The sequence below is a fragment of the Mobula hypostoma genome, chromosome 4 (genome assembly GCF_963921235.1).
Source record: "Mobula hypostoma chromosome 4, sMobHyp1.1, whole genome shotgun sequence".
NCBI classification, from domain to species: domain Eukaryota; kingdom Metazoa; phylum Chordata; class Chondrichthyes; order Myliobatiformes; family Myliobatidae; genus Mobula; species Mobula hypostoma.
The window spans coordinates 191,708,641-191,734,858 of record NC_086100.1 but is presented as its reverse complement, the minus strand read 5'-3'; the positions used below and the strand labels follow the sequence as shown (position 1 = coordinate 191,734,858).

Here is a 26,218-nt window from a genome sequence, read left to right as displayed (position 1 = left end):
CTCCAGCATTTTGTGCATGCTACTCAGATGAGCATAGATCATGGATCAATAATCGGACCTGTGACATTGTGGCCATTATAAAGTCTTGACTGTCATAAGGGCAGGAAAGGCTGCCAGATGTTCTGGGGTTTAGACATTACAAAAAGGACAGATGGGAGGTAAAAGAGATAGGGGAGTAACATTGCTAATCAGGGAAATGGACCATGTGTGGAAAGCTGCTGTTAGGCGTCATTAGCTTAATTAGTTTGGCTCAACATCATGGGCCGAAGGGCATGTTCCTGTGCTGTAGTGCTTAGAGCCATAGAACACTACAACACAGAAACAGGCCTTTCAGCCCATCTAGCCATGCTGACCTATTAATCTGCCTGGTACAATTGACGGGCAGCTGGATCATAGCCATCCATACCCCTCCCATCCATTTACTTACCCAAATTTCTCTTAAATGTTGAAATTGAACCGGAGTCTTTCACTTCCACTGGCAGCTCGTTCCACACTCTCACCACCCTCTGAGTGAAGATGTTTCCCCTCATGTTCCCCTTAGAAAGTTCACCTTTCACCCTTAACACAGTTCTAATCTCACTCAATCTCAGTGGAAAATGCCTGCTTGTATTTACCCTATCTATACCACTCATAACTTTGTATGCCTCTATCAAATCTTCCCTCGGTCTCCTACTCTCTTGGGAATAAAGTCCTAACCTGTTCAGCCTTTCAGGGCCTCAAGCCCTGGCAACATACTTGTATATTTTTTTCTGCACTTCAGTTTTATTGATATCTTTCCTAAAGGTAGGTGACCAAAACTGCAGGCAATATTTTATATTAGGCCTCAACAACATCTTTCACAACTTCAACATTACATCCCATCTCCTACACATAGTACTTTAATTTATGAAGGCCAATGTGCCAAAAGCTCCCTTTACGACCCCATCTACCTGTGATGGCACTTTTAGGGAATTATGGATCTGTATTCCCAGATCCCTCGGTTCTACCATGCTCCTTGATGCCCTACTGCTCACTGCGTAAGACCTACCCTGGCTTGTCCTCCAAAAGCGTAACACCTCACATTGTCGGCAGTAAATTCCACCTTAGTATAACACACTTACTGTAAGATCTGGGTTCGATTCCCACTGCTGTCTGTAATGATTTGTTATGTTCTCCCCGGGTCTGTGCGGGTTTCCTTCAGGCCTTTAGCTTTTTCTCAATACAGGTTAGGGTTAGTGATCTGTGGGCTTGCAGGTCGCCAAGCATAACCCTCATTTCACTATTGATGTAGTGTGACAAACAAAGCTAATCTTTAAATCTTTAATCTTTAGGGAGTGGTGAGTGGCAGGTATGTGCTGCCAGGGTTGGTACGATAAGCATGTTTAAGAGGCTCTTTGATAGGCACATGAATGTGCAGAGTATGGAGGGATATGGACCACATGTAGAAAAATGGGATTCGGTGTCATTAGCTTCATTAGATTGGCTCAACACCACAGGTTCAATGGCCTGGCCTTATGATATACTGTTCAATGCTCTAAACCTCTTTTTCCCTCTTCTTATTTCCACCGTGCACCTGCACTTTATTCCTTCACACATGCCCTTCATCTCCCTGCAGGTTCATTTTAATCCCTTACCAACAGTAACAAGTAATTCACAGCGGGTAATTGACCGACCAGTACATTTTTGGTACGAGGGAGGAAACCGATGCAGATACACGGAGAGCATGCAAACTCCGCACAAAAAGCACCTGAACACAGGACCTAAGCTGGGTACACAAAGCTGTGAGGTAGCAATGCTAACTCCTGTGCTACAGTAACTTACTGCTCTGCCTCAGTACTGTGGTATATCATATTTTATTTTATTATTTACTTACTTACATATTTACAGTGCCTATAAAAAGTATTCACCTATCCTCCTAAGTTTTCAAGTTTTATTGTTTAATAACATTAAATCACAATGAATTTAATTTGGCTTTTTTGGACAATGATCAAAAGAAAAAGCCTCCATCTCTACAAAGTTAACTAACTTAATTACAAATATACAACAGAAAATAATTGATTGCAGAAGTATTCACCCCCTTTAATATGACACACCAAATCACCACTGGTGCAGCCAGTTGGTTTTAGGTGTCACATAATTAGTTAAAAGGAGATCACCTGTATGCAGTCAAGGGGTTTCAATTGACTGTAGTACAAATACACCTGTATCTGGAAGGTCCAACTGCTGGTGAGTCAGTATCCTGGCAAAAACTACACCATGAAGAAAAAGAACACTCCAAGCAGCTCTGCTAAAAGGTTATCGAAAAGCACAAGTCAGGAGATGCAAACAAGAAAATTTCCAAGTCACTGAATATCCGTTAGAGTACAGTTAAGTCAATCATCAAGAAATGGAAAGAATATGGCACAGCCGTAAATTCTGCCTAGAGCAGGCTGTCCTCAAACACTGAGTGACCGTGCAAGAAGGGGACTTGTGAGAGAGGCCACCAAGAGACCTATGACAACTCTGGACGAGTTACAAGCTTCAGTGGCTGAGATGGGAAAGACTGAACATCCAACAACTGTTGCCCCGGTACTTCACCAGTCACAGCTTTATGGGAGAGTGGCAAAGAGAAAGCCACTAATGTCAAAAACTCACATGAACTCTTGGCTAGAGTTTGTCAGAAGGAATGTGGAGACTCTGAAGTCAGCTGGAAGAAGGTTGTATCATCTGATGAAACCAAAACTGAGCTTTCTGGCCATCAGACTAAACATGTGTTACACCGCACATTATCAAAAACACACCATCCCTACCGTGGAGCATGGTGGTGGCTGCATCATGCAGTGGGGATGCTTCACTGCAACAGGCCCTGGAAGGCTTGTGAAGGTAGAGGGTAAAATGAATGTAGCAAAATACAGGGAAACCCTGAGAAAAACCTGATACAATCTGCAAGAGAACTGTGCCTTGGGTGAAGATTTGTTTTCCAGCAAGACAATGACACCATGCATAAAGCCAAAACTACACAGGAATGGCTTAAAAACAATAAAGTTAACGTTCGGAGTGGCCAAGTCAGACTCCAGACCTCAATCCAATTGAGAATTTGTGGCTGAACTTGAAAAGGGCAGTTCAGTCACAATCTCCACGCAATCTAACAGAGCTTGAACAGTTTTGTAAAGAAGAATGGGGAAAAATTGCAATGTCCAGACATGCAAAGCTGATAGAGACTTATCCACACAGACTCAAGGCTGTAATTACTGTCAAAGGTGCATCTACTAAATACTGACTTAAAGGGGCGAATACTTATGCAATCAATTATTTTCTGTTTTATTTTTATAACTAATTTAGGTCACTTTCTAAAGATCTGTTTTCACTTTGACATGAAAGAGTATTTTGCTATTGATCAGTAGCAAAAGAAGCCAAATTAAATCCACTGTGATTCAATGTTGTAAAACTAAAACATGAAAACTTCCAAGGGGGATGGGGTGAATACTTTTTATAGGCACTGTACTTATTTACTTAGTTACTTACTTAATTCCTTGCTTAGTTAGTTAGCTAGCTAGTGATACAGCGTGAAACAGACCTTTCCGGCCCACTGAGTCGCACCAAACAGCAACCCACCTGTTTTAACCCTGGCCTAATCACAAAACAATTTACAATGACCAGTTAACCTACTGACTGGTCCATCTCTGGACTGTGTGAGGAAACCAGAGCACCCAGAGGAATCACACGCGGTTTACAGGGTGGATGTACAAATGGCAGTGGAATTGAACTCTGAACTTTGGAATGCCCCGTGCTAACTGCTACAGTACAGAGGCGTGTATCTCAGTGTGAAGCATAAAGTGTGAATTGCCAATATTTTATCCATGCAGACTGTAATGTGGGTGCAATAGCATGTCAAGTTGAACGCCTTGCCAGGATGTTGATGGATGACAGCTGAGATGAAATCACTGCACTATAATTCTGTCATGTAATTCATCTAAATATTAGTAAGCGGAGTTACTTAATCTTTCTAAAGGAGAGCTATAAAGTTTAAAGAGTGTGACATTATTTATAAAGCTTTCAAGATGCCAAGAGAAGGGATACTATGAGTACTTCTTCCCTCAGGCTGTGTGACTAATGAAAACCCTGTCACCACCGAGGTCACATCACTCGGACAGCGAGCTACTCTTTACCTCTGCTGCGCACCACATGCACTTTGAATTATATTTTATTAACTTATTTATGGTAATATTTTGCCATATGTGCTGTGTGTGATGTATGCTTTGTGGACACACCATGGTCTTATGACGTGGATGATGAAGGTCTTTTGACCGTGATTATTCTTGGCAAGTTTTTCCACAGAAGTGGTTTGCCATTGCCTTCTTCTGAGCAGCGTCTTTGCAAGACAGATGACCCCAGCCATTATCAATACTCTTCAGAGATTGTCAGTGGTCGCATAACCAGGGCTTGTGATCTGCACCAGTTGCTCGTACGACCATCCACCACCGGCTCCCATGGCTTCACATGACCCTGATCAGGGGTCAAAGCAGGTGCTACACCTTGCCCAAGGGTGACCTGCAGGCTAGTGGAGGGAAGGAGCGCCTTACACCTCCTTTGGTAGAGATGAATCTTCACCCCGCCATCCGAATATATTTGTACTGTTTTAAATAAAATAAACTTGAACTTGAATTCTCATGTGGGTGGAAAACGGATACTGAATTTAGATCGAATATCCAAGATATAACAAGAAAGCAAATCTCCTTCGAGCTTCATTAGCTCCATGGCCCTTCATTTTTCTTTATAAAAATAGAAAATGCTGCAAGTAATCAGTAGGTCGTGCTTATTTAAGAAACACAGCTAATCTGAACAATTTATGGTATGTGCTCCAACCTTGGGTCTTCAACCTGAAACATTAGCCCTGTTTCTACCCCACAGATGGGGGAGCATGCCTTATGAAAACAGGTTGAGTGAACTCGGCCTTTTCTCCTTGGAGCAACGGAGGGTGAGAGGTGACCTGATAGAGGTGTCTAAGATGATGAGAGGCTTTGATTGTGTGGATAGTTAGAGACTTTTTCCCAGGGCTGAAATGGCTGCCACAAGAGGGCACAGTTTTAAGGTGCTGGGGAGTAGGTACAGAGGAGATGTCAGGGGTAAGTTTTTTTATGCAGAGAGTGGTGAGTGCGTGGAATGGGCTGCCGGCAACGGTGGTGGTAGAGGTGGAAACGATAGGATCTTTTAGGAGACTCCTGGATGGTTACATGGAGCTTAGAAAAATAGAGGGCTATGGGTTAAGCCCAGGCAGTTCATGTTCGGCACCGCTTTGTGGGCCGAAGGGTCTGCATTGTGCTGTATGTTTTCTACTTTCTATGTTTAGATGCAGCCTGGCCTGCTGAGCATTCCAGCAGATTCTGATCTTATTTTAGATGTGCAGCCTCTGCAGTTTCTTTTTCATTTTCACCACTTTTCTTTGCTGCTCTTAAATACAAGAGGTCCTACAGATGCTGGAAATCCACAGCGACACATGCAAATTGCTGTAGGTCAGGCAGCAACTATGGAGAGGTATAGAGTTGACGTTTCTGATGAAGGTTCTCGGCCCGAATCATCGACTCCTTAATCCTTTCCATAGGTGCTGACTGAGTTCCTCTGGATTTTTAGCATCCACAGAATCTCATGTTAAGGATTATGAAGCGACAGAGGAGGTTATTCACACTCACTCACACACATGGCCACACACTTACCGTGAACCATGCACTCATATTTTATATTATATATATACACACACACATTCAATGATAACCACACCCAAAAACAATCCCACTCACACACTCATTAAATTTCACACACATAAGTGTGTGCATACACCCACACACACACACGCTCAACCACGAACACACACACACAAAATTTCACACGTATATTCAAGTGTGTCTGCATACACAAACCCACACTTACACTCAACCACACACTCACATACACACACAAACTCAACCACAACGACACACCAACAAAAACACTCAAATACACACTTTATATCTCACACACACATTTAAGTGTGTCTATTTATACACACACTTAAAGTCAATGGTAGTGAAGTTATTGGAAAAAATCTGAGGTATACAATTAATGCCGAGGAAACAATGTGATTACAGAAGGATTTAGACAAATTGGGAGAATGGGCAGAAAAGTAGCAGATGGAATACAGTGTTGGAAAATGGACGATAATGCATTTCGGTAAAAGGAACAATAGTGCAGTTTATTATCTAAATGGCAAGAAAATTCAACCATCAGAGGTGCAAAGGGACTTAGGAGTCCTCGTACAAGACTCCCAGAAGGCTAATTTACAGGTTGAGTCTGTGGTGAAGAAGGCAAAGGCAAGGGGAATAGAATATAAAAGCAAGGAGATAATGCTGAGCCTTTATAAGACACTAGTCAGGCTGCACTTGGAGTATTGTCAACAGTTTTGGGCCCCATATCTCAGAAAAGATGTGTTGTCATTGGAGAGAGTCCAGAAGAGGTTCATGAGGATGATTCCAGGAATGAAGAGGTTAACATATGAGGAGCATTAGGCAGCTTAGGGCCTGTACTCAGTGGAATTTAGAAGAATGTGGGGGGATTTCATTGAAACCTACTGAATGTTGAAAGGACTAGATAAGGTGGATGTGGAGAGGGGGTGTGGGAGGTGCTCTGAACTAGAGGGACAACTCTTTAGAACAGAGGTAAGGAGTAATGTTTTCAGCCAGAAAGTAGTGAATTTGTTTAATGCTCTGCCACAGCTGTGGAGGTCAAGACCATGGGTATATTTAAAGTGAAAATTGATAGATTGCTGATTGGTTTAGGCATCAGTTACGGTGAGAAGGCAGGTGTATGGGATTGAGGGGGATCCACGATCAGTGATGATGGAATGGCAGAGCAGACTCAATGGGCTGAATGGCCTAATTCAATTCCTATATCTTATGGTCTTACTCCAAACTTGGAGAGGTAGGTAAAGATTAATCAAAATAGTTGGCCAACTCAGTTGGAGAGGCAGTTTGATTGAAATGTTCCATGAGTAACATTGATGATGGAGGTGTAGATCTGGTCCACATAAACCTGTGAAACCTTGGACAAAATCCCAAATGGGATACTGGCCCATGATATCAGACCCCATGACATCCAGGGGAAGTTGGAAAATGGATCCAAAATGGGCTTGGTGATAGGAAGCAAAGGGTGACGGTGAAGGGAATTCTGTGAGCAATAGTGTACCAGAGTGATCGGGACTGGGACCATTAATAATTTGGATCTGAATGTGGGGGGTATGATTACTAAGCCTGCATGCTGCGTGAAAGTCGGAAGTAGAATTGGAGACGGAGCACAGTAACAGCCCTTCCAGACAATGAGACCGCACAACCCATCTATAGCCATGTGACCAATGAATCTTCTAAACCATGCGTCTTTGGAAAGTGGGAGGAAGTGAGAGCGCCCAGAAGAAACCCATGGGGAGAACGTACAAACTCCTATGAGACAGTGGCGGAAATTGAACCCGGGTCACTGGCGCTCTGCTAACCACTACATTACCGCGTTGCCCCATTTTACCGGCAGGTCCTGATCAGTTGCAAAATGGGCAAAGCAAAGGCAGTTGGAATTTAATCCTGATCTTGAAAGAGCTGCAGTCTGGGAGGACTACTGCCTATAGAACATACAGAATGAATGGTGGGGCCCCAGGAGTTATTCAGGAACAGAAGGACCTTGGCAGACAAGTCCAAAGGTCTCTGAAGGTGGCAACACAGGCAGGTAAAGTGGTAAGAAGGCAAACAGGATACAAACCTTCAGTAGCAGAGAATATAAGAGTGAGGGTGTGGTGGTTATACATTGGTTAGGCCGCAGCTTGAATACTATGAATACTTCTAGGCTCTGCACTGCAGAAAGGATTGGATTGCAGAGAAGATTTAGCAGGGTGTTACCTAGGATGGTGAATTTCACTCACTAGAGACTGGATAAGCCGGGTTTCTTCTCCTAGCAGAGAAAGCTGAGCAGGGATCTGACTGAGGTACAAATTTGTGTGAGGAGGAGAAGAGAGGGTAGACAGCTCTGCAGAAGAGAGAGAGGTGTGCAAAACTATAACACACATTGCAAGGAGGATGTACGTTCTCGCTGTGACTGCGCGGTTTCCTCCCACATTCCAAAGATGAGCGGGTTAGAGTTAGTGAATTGTAAGCATCCACAGCAACACTTGTGGGTTCCCCCCACAACACATCCGCAGAATGTGTTGGTCACTAACACAAAATGATGTATTTCACGGTATACTTTGACGTTTCGATGTACGTATATGTGACAAATAAGGGGACAACTTCACTCAACATCACTTGCCCCATCATTGAAATATTCCAACAGACCAATTGGCTCACTTTCAAGTATTCAAAGGAGATTAATTGACCCAAAGGGGATACTTCGCTCAACTTGACTTGCCTCATCACTGAAATGTCCTCAGAACCTGTGGACTCACTTTCAAGGACTCTTCATCTCATGTTCTCAATACTTACTGTTTATTTATTAACATAGAAACATAGAAAACCTACATAACAATACAGGACCTTCGGCCCTCAAAGTTGTGCCGAACATGTCCCTACCTTAGAAATTACTAGGCTTACCCATAGCCCTCTATTTTTCTAAGCTCCATGTACCTATCCATGAGTCTCTTAAAAGACCCTATCGTATCCGCCTCCATCACCGTTGCCGGCAGCCCATTCCACGCACTCACCACTCTCTGCGTAAAAAACTTACCCCTGACATCTACTCCCTATTCCCCAGCACCTTAAACCTGTATCCTCTTGTGGCAACCATTTCAGCCCCGGGGAAAAGCCTCTGACTATCCACACGATCAATGCCTCTCATTATCTTATACACCTCTATCAGGTCCCCTCTCATCCTCCGTCGTTCCGAGGAGAAAAGGCTGAGTTCACTCAACCTGTTTTCATAAGGCATGCTCCCCAATCCAGGCAACATGCTTGTAAATCTCCTCTGCACCCTTTCTATGGTTTCCACATCCTTCCTGTAGAGGCGACCAGAACTGAGCACAGTACTCCAAGTGGGATCTGACCAGGGTCCTATATAGCCTGAACATTACCTCTCGGCTCCTAAATTCAATTCCACGATTAATGAGGGCCAATGCACCGTATGCCTTCTTAACCACAGAGTCAACCTGCGCAGCTGCTTTGAGCGTCCTATGGATTCAGACCCCAAGATCTCGCTGATCCTCCACACTGCCAAGAGTCTTACCATTAATACTATATTCTGCCATCATATTTGACCTACCAAAATGAACCACTTCACACTTATCTGGGTTGAACTCCATCTGCCACTTCTCAGCCCAGTTCTGCATCCTATCAATGTCTCACTGTAACCTCCGACAGCCCTCCACACTATTTATTATTATAACTATTTCTTCCATTTTGTACTTGCACAATTTGTTGTCTTCTGTACTGTGGTTGAATGTCCACGTTGGGAGGTCTTTCGTTCATTCCGTTATGGTTATTATTCTATAGATTTTTTGAGTATGCCCACCAAAAAGAATCTCATGCTGTATATGGTATATGTGCTTTGATAATAAATCTAATTTGAAATTTGAACTTTAATCTTTAAGGTAAAGGGGAAAACACTCCGACAGGTCCTGAGGAAGAATAATTTCATCTAAAGAGTGGTTGAAATCTGTATGCCTGAGGGGGTGGTGGAGGCAGGTACACTCAAAAGATTAAGCAGTATGGGGAAAGACACTTGATTCACTGAGGCATACAGACCAGAATCAGAACCAGGTGTATTACCATTGTCTCACACGACGTGAAGTTTTTGCTATAGGGCACTGCGCTAGCGTAGCGGTCAACACAACACTATTACAGCTCAGAGTTCAGAGGTCAATTCCGGCGTTCCCTGTAAGGAGTTTATATGTTCATCCCCGTGAATGCATGGGTTTCCTCCAGGTACTCCAGGTTCCTCCCACATACCAGTCAGTAGGTTAATTGGTCAATGTAAATTGTCCTGTGATTACGCTGAGGTTAAATAGGTGGGTTGCTCGTTGTGACAGAAGGGCCTGTTCAGTGCTGTATCTCTAAAGAAAACAAATAAATAAATGTTGTGGCAGATAAAACTACGATAAGTTATGAATTAAATAAATAGTGCAAAAAAATAAATTAGTGTTCAAGGACGAAAATCTGATAGTGGAGGGGAAGAAGCTGGACCTAAAACATTGAACATGGGTCTTCAAGCTCCTGTACCTCCTCCTCGATGGTAGTAATGAGAAAAGAGCATGTCCCATGGTGAGTGTCCCTAGGGATTCGAGTGCTGGTACGTGGTAAGCGCTGGGTGTCAACATCTCTGAGGATCTGACCTGGACCTAACTTAGCAAGGAAGAAGGCACGACAGCAGCGATATTTCATTAGGAGTTTAAGAAGGTTTGGTATGTCACCAAAGACACTCACAGATTTCTATAGATGTACTGTGGAGAGCCTTCTGACAGGCTGCGTCTCTCTCTGGTATGGTGGGGGGGGGGAGAGGGTGGCTATGCACAGGACCAAAAGAAGTTGCAGGGGGTTGTAAATCCAGTCAGCTCCATCTTGGGTACTCGCCTACAAAGCACCCAGGGCATCTTCAAGGAGCGGTGTCTCAGAAAGGCAGCGTCCATTATTAAGGACCTCCAGCACCCAGGACATGCCCTTTTCTCACTGTTACCATCAGGGAGGAGGTACAGAAGCCTGAAGACACACACTCAGCGATTCAAGAACAGCTTCTTCCCCTCTGCCATCTGATTTCTGAATGGACATGGAACTTTTTTTATTTCTGTTTTGCACTACTTATTTAGTTTAACCATTTAATACACATATTTACTGTAATTCAGTTTTTTTCCTATTATTATGTATTGCATTGTACTGCCGCCACAAAGTCAACAAATTTCACGACATGTGCCAGTGATACTAAACCTGATGTATGTAAAAGTTAACTAATGGATGCCTTGGATGTGATGGACTGATGGGCTTGACTCTGTGTTGCATGTCTACCACACACACAGACAAATAAAAGGCTACACAAAAGATTGAATAGGTTAGGATTTTATTCCTTGGAGCATAGGAGAATGAGGGGAGATTACAAAATGATGAGGGATATAGATGAGTAAATGCAAGCAGGGTTTTTCTACTGAGGCTGAATGGGACTAGAACCAGAGGACACAGGATAAGGGTGAAAGGTGAAAGGTTTAAGGGGAACATGAGGGGAAACTCCTTCACTCGGAGGGTCATGAGAGTGTGGAACGAGCTGCCAGCGCAGGTAGTGCATGTGAACTGGATTTCAGCATTTAAGAGTAGTTTGGATGGGTACATGGACAGTAGGGGTATGGAGGGCTAAGGTCTGGGTGCAAATTGATGGAAGTAGACAGTTTAAATGGTTTCGGCATGGACTAGATGGGCCGAAGGGCCTGTTTCTGAGCTGTACTTTTCTGACTCTATGACAAACAGGCATGTACACATTCACACACACACACACACTCCACTGCAGTCTAAACAGCCAACCCATCTGCAAGAGAAGACGACATCAAATCAGCTCAGTTAGAACAATCTTTCAATTATGATGCAAATTATACTCGCTCTCCAGTAAAATATTCAGCAAATGATTAAGCATCTTGACTACGATCTGACTGGTGCATATTTAATCAGGAAATATAACAAGACTCAGGGCATGCTGGCGTATGTAAGGGGGTGAGGGAGGTTGCTGAGGTGATGGGGGAGTGGGGGAGTGGGGGAGGGAGGGAGACTCCGTGCACGGGGTCCTACCTGTGTGACTGGGTGGCCGTGCTGGACCCACCTCGATACCTGTTGCTGGCCAAAGCAACATTATCAGCCTGTGTGAGCCCGTTGCTGAACTGTGGCTCCATGTTATAAGCCGTGCTGTCCTACTGCAGAACACTGTGTTCAGAGACCTAAATATAGGTCTCTGCCTGAGTCGAGAAAGAGGTCAATGAAACTTGTTCCGAACTGAGAGAATAATATCCTGCTGTTCTCACTGGATATTGCCTGGTCATCATACACATAGCAGAGGGACTACAGATTCAAGACCAGAACTAGACACCAACATGGAACATCGGGCGAGAGTACAGGAACAGGCCCTCTGGCCCACAATGTCCCCACGACATGTAATGCCAAATTAAATCAGATGTGATGAAGGGTCTCAGCCCAAAACAGTGACTGTTTACTCATTTCCATAGATACTGCCTGATCTGCTGAGTTCCTCCAACATTTTGATTGTTGCTCAATCTTTCCAGCATCTGCAAAATCTCGTGTGTTTAAAATCCAATCTTTTCTGCCTGTACATATTCCCTGCGTATTTCTGTGTCTAACAACCTCCTGAACATCCCTGTCATATCTGCTTGCACCAGTTTCCTTGTCGGCCCATTCCAGGCACAGTACTCTCTGTGTAAAAACATTCTCTGAATCAGGATCACTGACTTATGCTGTAAAATGTATTTTGTGGAGGCTGTAGTACAGTACAATACACAGACTATACGTTTAAGTAGTGCAAAAAGAGAGGGAAAATATTGAGGTAATGTTCAGAAGTCATGGACTGTTCAGAAATCTGATGACAGAGGGGAAAAAGCCTTGGCTAAAATGTTGAGTGTTGGTCTTCAGGCTCCTGTATCCTCTCCCTGATGGCAGCAATGAGAAGAGGGCATTCCTGAGTAGTGGCTGTCTCTAATTCTGGATCCTGCCTTCCTGCGGCATCACCTTTTGAAAATGTCCTCGGCGGTGGGGAGGCTGGTGCTTATGGTGGAGCAGGCTGAGTTTACGACTATCTGATCCTGCACATCTCTTTTGAACATTCCCCCTCTCACTTCAGGTGCATATCCTTGAAATGAATATCCTTAGATCAAGGACAATTTAGAAACATAGAAACATAGAAACATAGAAAATAGGTGCAGGAGTAGGCCATTCGGCCCTTCGAGCCTGCACCGCCATTTATTATGATCATGGCTGATCATCCAACTCAGAACCCCGCCCCAGTCTTCCCTCCATACCCCCTGACCCCTGTAGCCACAAGGGCCATATCTAACTTCCTTTTAAACATAGCTAATGAACTGGCCTCAACAGTTTGCTGTGGCAGAGAATTCCACAGATTCACCACTCTCTGTGTGAAGAAGTTTTTCCTAACCTCGGTCCTAAAAGGCTTCCCCTCTATCCTCAAACTGTGACCCCTCGTTCTAGACCTCCCCAACATCGGGAACAATCTTCCCGCATCTAGCCTGTCCAATCCCTTTAGGATCTTATACGTTTCAATCAGATCCCCCCTCAATCTTCTAAATTCCAACGAGTACAAGCCCAGTTCATCCAGTCTTTCTTCATATGAAAGACCTGCCATCCCAGGAATCAATCTGGTGAACCTTCTTTGTACTCCCTCTATGGCAAAGATGTCTTTCCTCAGATTAGGGGACCAAAACTGCACACAATACTCCAGGTGTGGTCTCACCAAGGCCTTGTACAACTGCAGTAGTACCTCCCTGCTCCTGTACTCGAATCCTCTCGCTATAAATGCCAGCATACCGTTCGCCTTTTTCACCGCCTGCTGTACCTGCATGCCCACTTTCAATGACTGGTGTATAATGACACCCAGGTCTCGTTGCACCTCCCCTTTTCCTAATCGGCCACCATTCAGATAATAATCTGTTTTCCTATTTTTGCCACCAAAGTGGATAACTTCACATTTATCCACATTAAATTGCATCTGCCATGAGTTTGCCCACTCACCCAGCCTATCCAAGTCACCCTGCATCCTCTTAGCATCCTCCTCACTGCTAACACTGCCACCCAGCTTCGTGTCATCCGCAAACTTGGAGATGCTGCATTTAATTCCCTCATCCAAGTCATTAATATATATTGTAAACAACTGGGGTCCCAGCACTGAGCCTTGCGGTACCCCACTAGTCACCGCCTGCCATTCTGAAAAGGTCTCGTTTATTCCCACTCTTTGCTTCCTGTCTGCTAACCAATTCTCCACCCACACCAATACCTTACCCCCAATACCGTGTGCTTTAAGTTTGCACACTAATCTCCTATGTGGGACCTTGTCAAAAGCCTTTTGAAAATCCAAATATACCACATCCACTGGTTCTCCCCTATCCACTCTACTAGTTACATCCTCAAAAAATTCTATGAGATTCGTCAGACATGATTTTCCTTTCACAAATCCATGCTGACTTTGTCCGATCATTTCACCGCTTTCCAAATGTGCTGTTATCACATCCTTGATAACTGACTCCAGCAGTTTCCCCACCACCGACGTTAGGCTAACCGGCCTATAATTCCCCGGTTTCTCTCTCCCTCCTTTTTTAAAAAGTGGGGTTACATTAGCCACCCTCCAATCCTCAGGAACTAGTCCAGAATCTAACGAGTTTTGAAAAATTATCACTAATGCATCCACTATTTCTTGGGCCACTTCCTTAAGCACTCTGGGATGCAGACCATCTGGCCCTGGGGATTTATCTGCCTTCAATCCCTTCAATTTAGTCACAACACCTTTATAAGTCATATGATTATGTCCTGTGCACATGAAACTAGGTGCAAGGTAGATCACCTACTCACCCCCACTTTAAGCCTGCTCTGTTATTTATCTTTCCCAGGCCTCTTCTGTGTCTGTTCCATATCACTCACCAATTCCTTCATCGTCCAAAAGTTTAACTCCATCCTCTTTTTGGCTTCCTCCCCCTTTCTTCCCAGTCCTGATGAAGGGTCTCAGCCCAAAATGTTGACTCTTTATTCTTCCCCGTAGGTGCGGCCCAATGTGCTGAGTTCCTCCAGCATTTTCTGTTAGCTCTATCCTCTTTCAATGCTTCCAATGGCCTGGGAAATTTATCACCGGCCCATGAGACCACAAGACCAAGGAGCAGAATTGGGCCATTCAGCCCTTCAAGTCTGTTCCACCATTCAAATATGGCTGATTTATCATCTCCTTCAACCCCATTTTCCAGCGTTCTCCCCTTAACCTTTGATGCCTTTACTAATCAAGAGCTCTCTTCAGCCAGAGGGTGGGGAACCTGTGGAATACATCGCCACAGGCAGTTATGGAGGTCAAGTCATTGGGTATATTTAAGGTAAAGGTTGATAGATTCGTGATTAGTCAGGGCAGGAAGGGTTACGGAGAGGAGGCAGGAGATTGGTGCTGAGAGAGGAAGGGATCAACCATGATGAAATGGCAGACCAGACTTGGTGAGCTAAATGTCCTAATTCTGTTCCTATAACTTATGTTCTAGGAAAGTATGAACCTCTGCTTTAAAAATCACTTTGCTTCCACAGCCGTCTGTGGCAATGAATTCCACAGATTCATCATCCTCTGGCTAAAGAAGTTCCTCCTTATCTCTGTTCTAAAAGGACGTCCTGATATTCTGTGGCTGTGCCCTCTGGTCTTCGACTCCCCCACTGCAGGAAACATCCTATCCACATCCACACTCTCTAGGCCTTTCAATCGGTCATTCGTCAGCACTGGATTTGAATTGTGGAAGTTCCTCTCAACAGCACTGCAGGAGCATATTCACCGGAAGGACTGGAGAGCTTCAAGAGGGAGAGGGGAGGCGCAGTTAGTGCATCGCCATCACAGAGCCAGCAACCCCGGTTCAATTCCCACCGCTGTCTGTAAGGAATTTAGACGTTTATCCCATGAACGTGTGGCTTTCCCCGGGGTGCGCTGGCTTTCCCCGGGGTGCGCTGGCTTTCTCCCACATTCCAAAGACATACAGGGCAGTGGGTGTAATTGGACTCAGTGGGAGGGAAGGGCCTGTTAGCATGCCACATCTCTAAATATAATAAATGAGAAAGGCAGCTCACCGCTGTCTCCTCAAGGGCAATTAGGGATGGGCAATAAATGGTTACCTCACCAACAACACTCAAACATTGAGGAAGAATTCTTTAGTTAACAGCAGCTAATCATTTCTCATTTGGCAAGCTGTTATACATTTCCCTGATTACACTCCTGGAATGCAGATTATTCCCTCTTGTAGGCGCCACATATCAGAAAGAGAATCAGAATCAGTTTTAATATTACTGGCATATAGCGTGAAATTTGTTGACTTTGCTGTTGTAGTAGAATGCAATACATGATAATAGAGAAAAAACTGATTTACAGTAAGCATACTGTAATGCATTAAATAGTTAAATTAAATAAGTATTAGAAAAATAGAAATAAAAAGTGAGGTAGTGTTCATGGGTTCATTGTCCATTCAGAAATCAGATGGCAGAGGGGAAGAAGCTGTTCCTGAATCATTGAGTGTGTGCCTTCAGGCTCCTGTACCTCCTCCCTGATGGTAACAATGAGAAGAGGGCAGGTCCAGGGTGATGGGGGTCCTTGATGACAGATGCCACACTTTTGAGGCATCACTCCTTGAAGATGTCCTGGATACTACGGAGGCTAGTGCCCATGATGGAGCTGATCAAGTTTACAACTCTCTGTAGCTTCTATCCTGTGCAATAACCACACTATCTCCCCCCACCCCCCATACCAGACAATGATGCAGCCAGTTAGAATGTTCTCCATACATTAGACTTGCTGCTGCGCTTGAACCTACTGGAAATTGCAACCAGATCGAGGACTGAAATTGGTGTGGGTGAACTTCAGCAACAGAGTTGAGAGAAAATGCTCTTATCCACCCCAAATAGTAATAAGATTTACCCTGGGCGATGTGGGATGAGCTTACATAAAGCACTGTAATTCTGTCAAAAATCATTGCAAGCCAAACAGGTTTGGGAACTCTTCCAAGTTAGACTAAGCCTTTGCCCTCAAGATTCAAGATCCAATATTCAAGATTGTTTAGTCATTTCCAGTACTCAAGTGTGAGGGAGAACAAAATAATTGTTACTCAGGATCCAATGCAGCACAAAAAAAACACAGTAAAATAAAAAACATAATAATAATAAAAACACAATAAATATATAAACATCAGATAGCTTATATACACAGACTGATTGTATGTCCATAAAGTGAGGTTACACAAAGTGACTATGACAGGAAATGTCATAGTCATGGTGATGGGATGATGGGGTGGATTAGTTGATGGAGGTGCCACAGTGAGAAAAGTTGGACTTAGAACATAGAACATAGAATAGTACAGCTCAGTACAGGCCCTTTGGCCCACAATGTTGTGCTGACCCTCAAACCCTGCCTCCCATATAAGCCCCCACTTTAGATTCCTCCATATACCTGTCTAGTATTCTCTTAAACTTCACTAGTGTATCTGCCTCCACTACTGACTCAGGCAGTGCATTCCATGCACCAACCACTCTCTGAGTGAAAAACCTTCCTCTAATATCCCCCTTGAACTTCCCACCCCTTACCTTAAAGCCATGTCCTCTTGTATTGAGCAGTGGTGCCCTGGGGAAGAGGCGCTGGCTATCCACTCTATCTATTCCTCTTATTATCTTGTACACCTCTATCATGTCTCCTCTCATCCTACTTCTCGACAAAGAGTAAAGCCCTAGCTCCCTTAATCTCTGATCATAATACATACTTTCTAAACCAGGCAGCATCCTGGTAAATCTCCTCTGTACCCTTTCCAATGCTTCCACATCCTTCCTATAGTGAGGTGACCAGAACTGGACACAGTACTCCAAGTGTGGCCTAACCAGAGTTTTATAGAGCTGCATCATTACATCGCAACTCTTAAACTCTATCCCTCGACTGATGAAAGCTAACACCCCATAAGCTTTCTTAACTACCCTATCCACCTGTGAGGCAACTTTCAGGGATCTGTGGACATGTACCCCGAGATCCCTCTGCTTCTCCACACTACCAAGTATCCTGCCATTTACTTTGTACTCTGCCTTGGAGTTTGTCCTTCCAAAGTGTACCACCTCACACTTCTCCGGGTTGAACTCCATCTGCCAATTCTCAGCCCACTTCTGCATCCTATCAATGTCTTTCTGCAATCTTTGACAATGTTCTACACTATCTACAACACCACCAACCTTTGTGTCGTCTGCAAACTTGCCAACCCACCCTTCTACCCCCACATCCAGGTCGTTAATAAAAATCACAAAAAGTAGAGGTCCCAGAACAGATCCTTGTGGGACACCACTAGTCACAGTCCTCCAATCTGAATGTACTCCCTCCACCACCACCCTCTGCCTTCTGCAGGCAAGCCAATTCTGAATCCACCTGGCCAAACTTCCCTGGATCCCATGCCTTCTAACTTTCTGAGTAAGCCTACCACGTGGAACCTTGTCAAATGCCTTACTAAAATCCATATAGATCACTACCTTCATCTATATGCCTGGTCACCTCCTCAAAGAACTCTATCAGGCTTGTTAAACACGATGTGCCCTTCACAAAGCCATGCTGACTGGCCCTGATCAGACCATGATTCTCTAAGTGCCTATAGATCCTATCTCTAAGAATCTTTTCCAACAGCTTTCCCACCACAGACACAAGGCTCACTGGTCTATAATTACCCGGACTATCCCTACTACCTTTTTTGAACAAGGGAACAACATTCGCCTCCCTCCAATCCTCCGGTACCATTCCCGTGGACAACGAGGACATAAAGATCCTAGCCAAAGGCTCAGCAATCTCCTCTCGCCTCGTGGAGCAGCCTGGGGAATATTCCGTCAGGCCCTGGGGACTTATCTGTCCTAATGTATTTTAACAACTCCAACACCTCCTCTCCCTTAATATCAACATGCTCCAGAACATCAACCTCACTCATATTGTCCTCACCATCATCAGGTTCCCTCTCATTGGTGAATACCGAAGAGAAGTATTCATTGAGGACCTCGCTCACTTCCACAGCTTTCAAGCACATCTTCCCACCTTTATCTCCAATTGGTCCTACCTTCACTCCTGTCATCCTTTTTTTCTTCACATAATTGAAGAATGCCTTGGGGTTTTCCTTTACCCTACTTGCCAAGGCCTTCTCATGCCCCCTTCTTCCTCTTCTCAGCCCCTTCTTAAGCTCCTTTCTTGCTTCCCTATATTCCTCAATAGACCCATTTGATCCTTGCTTCCTAAACCTCACGTATGCTGCCTTCTTCCACCTGACTAGATTTTCCACCTCACTTGTCACCCATGGTTCCTTCACCCTACCATTCTTATCTTCCTCACTAGGACAAATTTATCCCTTACATCCCGCAAGAGATCTCTAAACATCGACCACATGTCCATAGTACATTTCCCTGCAGAAACATCATCCCAATTCACACCCGCAAGTTCTAGCCTTATAGCCTCATAATTTGCCTTTCCCCAATTAAAAATTTTCCTGTCCTCGTTGATTCTATCCTTTCCCATGATAATGCTAAAGGCCAGGGAGCGGTGGTCACTGTCCCCCAGATGCTCACCCACTGAGAGATCTGTGACCTGACTCGGTTCATTACCTAGTACTAGATCTAGTATGGCATTTCCCCTGGTCGGCTTTAGACTGACCTTCCGCACTTTCGAAGTCATTTCTATGTAAGCAGCATCCATTATCAAAGATCCTCACCACCCAGGCCATGCTCTTTTATTGTTGCTGCCTCAGGACTTGTGCCACCAAGTTCAAGAACAGTTACTAGCCCTCAACCTCTCAGGCTTCTGAACAAAAAGAGGACAATTGCACTCATCCATCGAGATGTAGCCACAACCAATGATCTCACTTTAAGGACTCCTTATCTTGTTCATGCTCTCCATAGATGCTGCTGTTATTTTATTTAGCTTATTTATTGCTATTTATTTAAAGTTGCATTGATCTGGTTTACAGTTACTATTCTATAGAATTGCTAAGTACGGCCACAGGAAAAAGAATCTCAGAGTTGTATGTGATGACATATATGTACTCTGATAATAACTTTACTTTGAACTTTGGTTCCATGGACATGGGCCACATATAGGCAGATGGGATTTGCTTGGACAGGCATCTTAGATGAGTTGAAGGGCGGTTTCCATGCTGTATCAATCTGTGACTCTATAAATCCATTATCTCACCCAAGTCCGTGGACTCACTTTACGCTGCACACTGTCGGAGCAGTGCTGCCAGGATAATCAAGGACACGACCCACCCAGCCAACACACTTTCTGTCCCTCTTCCCTCCGGGAGAAGGTTCAGGAGCTTGAAGACTCGTACGGCCAGATTTGGGAACAGCTTCTTTCCAACTGTGATAAGACTGCTGAACGGATCCTGACCCGGATCTGGGCCGTACCCTCCAAATATCCGGACCTGACTCTCGGTTTTTTTTTGCACTACCTTACTTTCCATTTTTCTATTTTCTATTTATGATTTATAATTTAAATTTTTAATATTTACTAATTTTAACTATTTTTAATATTTAATATTTGTAATCCAGGGAGTGTGAAGCACAGAATCAAATATCACTGTGATGATTGTACGTTCTAGTACCAATTGTTTGGCGACAATAAAGTAAAAAGTATAAAGTCCACAAACTGTCCAATTCTGAAAGTCAATAGACAATAGGTGCAGGAGTAGGCCATTCAGCCCTTCGAGCCAGCACCACCATTCACTGTGATCATGGCTGATCATCCACAATCAGTACCCTTTTCCTGCCTTCTCCCCATATCCCTTCACTCAGCTATCTTTAAGAGCTCTGTCTAACTCTTTCTTCGAAGAATCCAGAGAATTGGCCTCCAGGGCCTTCTAAGGCAGAGCATTCCACAGAACCACAACCCTCTGTGTGAAAAAGTTTTTCCTCAACTCCATTCTAAATGGTCTACCCCTTATTCTTAAACTGTGGCCTCTGGTTCTGGACTCCCCCCCCCCCCCCAACATTCGGAACATGTTTCCTGCCTCTAGCGTGTCCAATCCCTTAATAACCTTGTATGTTTCAATCAGATCCCCTCTCATCCTTCTAAATTCCAGTGTATACAAGCCCAGTTGCTCCAATCTTTCAACGTATGACAGTCCCGCCATCCCAGGAATTAACCTCGTGAACATACACTGCACTCCCTCAATAGCTAGAATGTTCTTCCTCAAATTTGGAGACCAAAATTGCACACAATACTCCAGGTGTGGTCTCACCAGGGCCCTGTACAACTGCAGAAGGACCTCTTTGTTCCTATACTCAACTCCCCTTGTTATGAAGGCCAACATGCCATTAGCTTTATTCACTGCCTGCTGTATCTGCATGCTTACTTTCAGTGACTGATGAACAAGGACACCTAGATCTCGTTGTACTTCCCCTTTTCCTAACTTGACACCATTCAGATAGTAATCTGCCTTCCTGTTCTTGCCACCAAAGTGGATAACCTCATATTTATCCACATTAAACTGCATCTGCCATGCGTCTGCCCCCTCACCCAACCTGTCCAAGTCACCCTGCATTCTCATAACATCCTCCTCACATTTCACACTGCCACCCAGCTTTGTGTCATCGGCAAATTTGCTAATGTTACTTTTAATCCCTTCTGACCCTCATGACCTTCCTGCCTAGAAGATCATCAAAAGGCAGAATTCAGGCCCCACCTGTCAACTGGAAACTGGAAATTAGCATTAGAATGAACTAGAAGAAAAGCAAGTTCTAGTAATGGTGGCCACGAAGTCCTTAAAGACCTACCCTGCTCCTAGTTGGTCTTCCTGTCTCATATAAAGATGTTGTAAATAATTTGCCCTTGATCTAAGGATATGCATTTCAATGAAATGCACTTAAAATAAGAGGTGGAGAGATGAAAAGAGATGTGCAGGATTGGAAAGAGCTTCACAGGGGTGTCAACTGACTATGTCCCATCTGGTTCAGTAATGTCATTCTGGAAAAGATATCTGCCTCCTTAAGGTCTGATTCATTAGGAGTTTGAGGAGATTCGTTGTGTCACCAAAGGTGTTTGGCAAACGTTCTGATAGGCTGCGTCACAGCCTGGCATGGAAGCTCCAGTGCACAAGGTTGCAAGAAGCTATAGAGGGTCATAGACTCTGCCAGCCCCGTTATGGGCACAATCCTCCCCCTCCCCATCAAGGATATCTTCAAGAGATGGTGCCTCGAGAAGGCAGCGTCCATCACTAAGGGCACTCACCACTGCAAAACAACAAGTTCCAGGCTGTACCAGTCTGTGTCGATAAATGTGATTCTGATGTGACACCAGAAACTCCAAGTATGATTGGCTCAGCTTGATCTAACCTACCAATCCAGGTGAGTGGATGAAAGTTTAGGGGAGACACCAGATATAGTTTTTCATTTCACAGATATTGATAAGCGTTTATTGATGGTGATGGTAGAGGCTGATACGTTAGTGACATTTAAGAGATTCGTACATAGCCACGTGGATGAAACAAAAATGAGGATTTATGGGCAGTATAGGAGAGAAGGGTTAAATTGATCATGGAATAGGTTAAAAGGCCTGTACAGCATTGTGGGCTGGTATTGTTTTTTGTTCTATTATTTCAGGAAAAACCACAGGTAAGGTTATAAGACATAGGAGCAGAAGTAGGCCATTTGGCCCATCAAGTCCACTTCGCCATTCCACCATGGCCGATTTATTACCCTTCTCAACCCCATCCTCCTGCCTTCTTCCCATAACCTTTGACACCCTGACTAATCAAGAAACTATCAAACTCCGCTTTAAATATACCCAATGACTTGGTCTCCACAACCATCTGTGGCAACAAATTCCACAGATTCACGATGTTTTTCTAAAGAATTTTCTGAGAAGGGAGAGGATCATAGAAACATAGAAAATAGGTGCAGGAGTAGGCCATTCGGCCCTTCAAGCCTGCACCGCCATTTATTATGATCATGGCTGATCATCCAACTCAGAACCCCGCCCCAGCCTTCCCTCCATACCCCCTGACCCCCGTAGCCACAAGGGCCATATCTAACTCCCTCTTAAATATAGCCAATGAACTGGCCTCAACTGTTTCCTGCGGCAGAGAATTCCACAGATTCACCACTCTCTGTGTGAAGAAGTTTTTCCTAATCTCGGTCCTAAAAGGCTTCCCCTCTATCCTCAAACTGTGGCCCCTCGTTCTGGACTTCCCCAACATCGGGAACAATCTTCCTGCATCTAGCCTGTCCAATCCCTTTAGGATTTTACACGTTTCAATCAGATCCCCCCTCAATCTTCTAAATTCCAACGAGTACAAGCCCAGTTCATCCAGTCTTTCTTCATATGAAAGTCCTGCCATCCCAGGAATCAATCTGGTGAACCTTCTCTGTACTCCCTCTATGGCAAGGATGTCTTTCCTCAGATTAGGGGACCAAAACTGCACACAATACTCCAGGTGTGGTCTCACCAAGGCCTTGTACAACTGCAGTAGTACCTCCCTGCTCCTGTACTCGAATCCTTTTGCTATAAATGCCAGCATACCATTCGCCTTTTTCACCGCCTGCTGTACCTGCATGCCCACTTTCAATGACTGGTGTATAATGACACCCAGGTCTCGTTGCACCTCCCCTTTTCCTAATCGGCCACCATTCAGATAATAATCTGTTTTCCTATTTTTGCCACCAAAGTGGATAACTTCACATTTATCCACATTAAATTGCATCTGCCATGAATTTGCCCACTCACCCAACCTATCCAAGTCACCCTGCATCCTCTTAGCATCCTCCTCACAGCTAACACTGCCACCCAGCTTCGTGTCATCCGCAAACTTGGAGATGCTGCATTTAATTCCCTCATCCAAGTCATTAATATATATTGTAAACAACTGGGGTCCCAGCACTGAGCCTTGCGGTACCCCACTAGTCACCACCTGCCATTCTGAAAAGGTCCCGTTTATTCCCACTCTTTGCTTCCTGTCTGCTAACCAATTCTCCACCCACACCAATACCTTACCCCCAATACCGTGTGCTTTAAGTTTGCACACTAATCTCCTGTGTGGGACCTTGTCAAAAGCCTTTTGAAAATCCAAATATACCACATCCACTGGTTCTCCCCTATCCACTCTACTAGTTACATCTTCAAAAAATTCTATGAGATTCGTCAGACATGATTTTCCTTTCACAAATCCATGCTGACTTTGTCCAATCATTTCACCGCTTTCCAAATGTGCTGTTATCACATCCTTGATAACTGACTCCAGCAGTTTCCCCACCACTGACGTTAGGCTAACCGGTCTATAATTCCCCGGTTTCTCTCTCCCTCCTTTTTTAAAAAGTGGAGTTACATTAGCCACCCTCCAATCCTCAGGAACTAGTCCAGAATCTAACGAGTTTTGAAAAATTATCACTAATGCATCCACTATTTCTTGGGCTACTTCCTTAAGCACTCTAGGATGCAGACCATCTGGCCCTGGGGATTTATCTGCCTTCAATCCCTTCAATTTACCTAACACCACTTCCCTACTAACATGTATTTCGCTCACTTCCTCCATCTCACTGGACCCTCTGTCCCCTACTATTTCTGGAAGATTATTTATGTCCTCCTTAGTGAAGACAGAACCAAAGTAATTATTCAATTGGTCTGCCATGTCCTTGCTCCCCATAATCAATTCACCTGTTTCTGTCTGCAGGGGACCTACATTTGTCTTTACCAGTCTTTTCCTTTTTACATATCTATAAAAGCTTTTACAGTCCGTTTTTATATTCCCTGCCAGTTTTCTCTCATAATCTTTTTTCCCCTTCCTAATTAAGCCCTTTGTCTTCCTCTGCTGAACTCTGAATTTCTCCCAGTCCTCAGGTGAGCCACTTTCTCTGGCTAATTTGTATGCTTCTTCTTTGGAATTGATACTATCCCTAATTTCTCTTGTCAGCCACGGGTGCACTACCTTCCTTGATTTATTCTTTTGCCAAACTGGGATGAATAATTGTTGTAGTTCATCCATGCAACCTTTAAATGCTTGCCATTGCATATCCACCGTCAATCCTTTAAGTGTCATTTGCCAGTCTATCTTAGCTAATTCACATCTCATACCTTCAAAGTTACCCCTCTTTGAGTTCAGAACCTTTGTTTCTGAATTAACTATGTCACTCTCCATCTTAATGAAGAATTCCACCATATTATGGTCACTCTTACCCAAGGGGCCTCTTACGACAAGATTGCTAATTAACCCTTCCTCATTGCTCAATACCCAGTCTAGAATAGCCTGCTCTCTAGTTGGTTCCTCGACATGTGATGGGAGGATGTGGAGAGGATGTTTCCTATAGTGGGGGTATCTAGGACCAGAGGGCACAGCCACAGGTACATTGTTCTATTTGAATGGACACGAAATGTTGGCCCTCCACTTCCCAATAGACCATAGAACAGCAAAGCACAGGAACAGGCTTGCTTGCCCAGAATGTTCTGTCAAACTAACTAGGCTAGCAATGCCTGATTTCATCTACCTGCTCATCGTCATTTCAAGAGGACTAGAATATAAAAGCAAAGACGTAATGCTGAGGCTCTATAAGGCACTGGTCAGACCGTACTTGGCGTATTGGGCCCCTTATCTAAGAAAGGATGTGCTAACATTAGAGATTATCTGGAGGAGGTTCACAAAAGTTATTCCAGGAATGAAAGGATTATTGTATAAAGAACATTTGATGGCTCTGGGTCTGTACTCGCTTGATCTTAGAAGAATGAGAGGGAGATCTCATTCAAACCCATCAAATATTGAAAGGCCAAGATAGAGTGGACAAACACGAGGAAATCTGCAGATGCTGAAAATTCAAGCAACACACACAAAATGCTGGTGGAACACAGCAGGCCAGGCAGCATCCATAGGAAGAAGCACAGCTGACGTTTCAGGCTGAGACCCTTCGTCAGAACTAACTGAAAGAAGAGATACTGTAGCAAGACATTTGAAAGTGGGAGGGGGAGGGGGAGATCCAAAATGATAGGAGAAGACAGGAGGGGGAGGGATGGAGCTAGGAGCTGGAAAATTGATTGGCAGAAGGGATACAAGGCTGGAGAAGGGAGAGGATCATGGGACCGGAGAATGTGGAGAGGATGTTTCCTACAGTGGGGATATCTAGGACCACAGGGCACAGTTTCAGAATAGAGGGACAGCCATTTAGAACAGAGATGAGGAGGAATTTCTTTAGCCAGAGGGTGGTGAATCTGTGGAATTTATTGTCACTGAAAGCTGTGGAGGCCAAGTCATTAGGCCTATTTAAAGCAAAGGTTGATAGATTCCTGATTAGTTAAGGTGTCAAAGGTTACAAAAAGAACACAGGAGAATGGGGTTGAGAGGAATAATAAATCGGCCATGATGGAATGGCCGAGCAGACATGATGGGCCAAATAACCTAACTCTGCTCCTGTGTCTCATGGTCTTATGGTCCATATCCCGCCATTTTCTTCTTATTCATGTCCCTATCCAATTACTTTTTAAACTCCTCTATCGAATCTGCCTCCATCACCACCACTCTTTATGGAAAAAAAGCTGTCTT

At 44.2% G+C, this 26,218-nt stretch overlaps 1 protein-coding gene across 1 annotated transcript in view; it reads right to left on the bottom strand.

Annotated features, from left to right (window-relative positions):
- Window positions 1-26,218, bottom strand: part of LOC134345011 (transcription factor COE3-like) — a 496,949-nt gene that overhangs the window by 428,922 nt on the left and 41,809 nt on the right. The window lies entirely within an intron of this gene.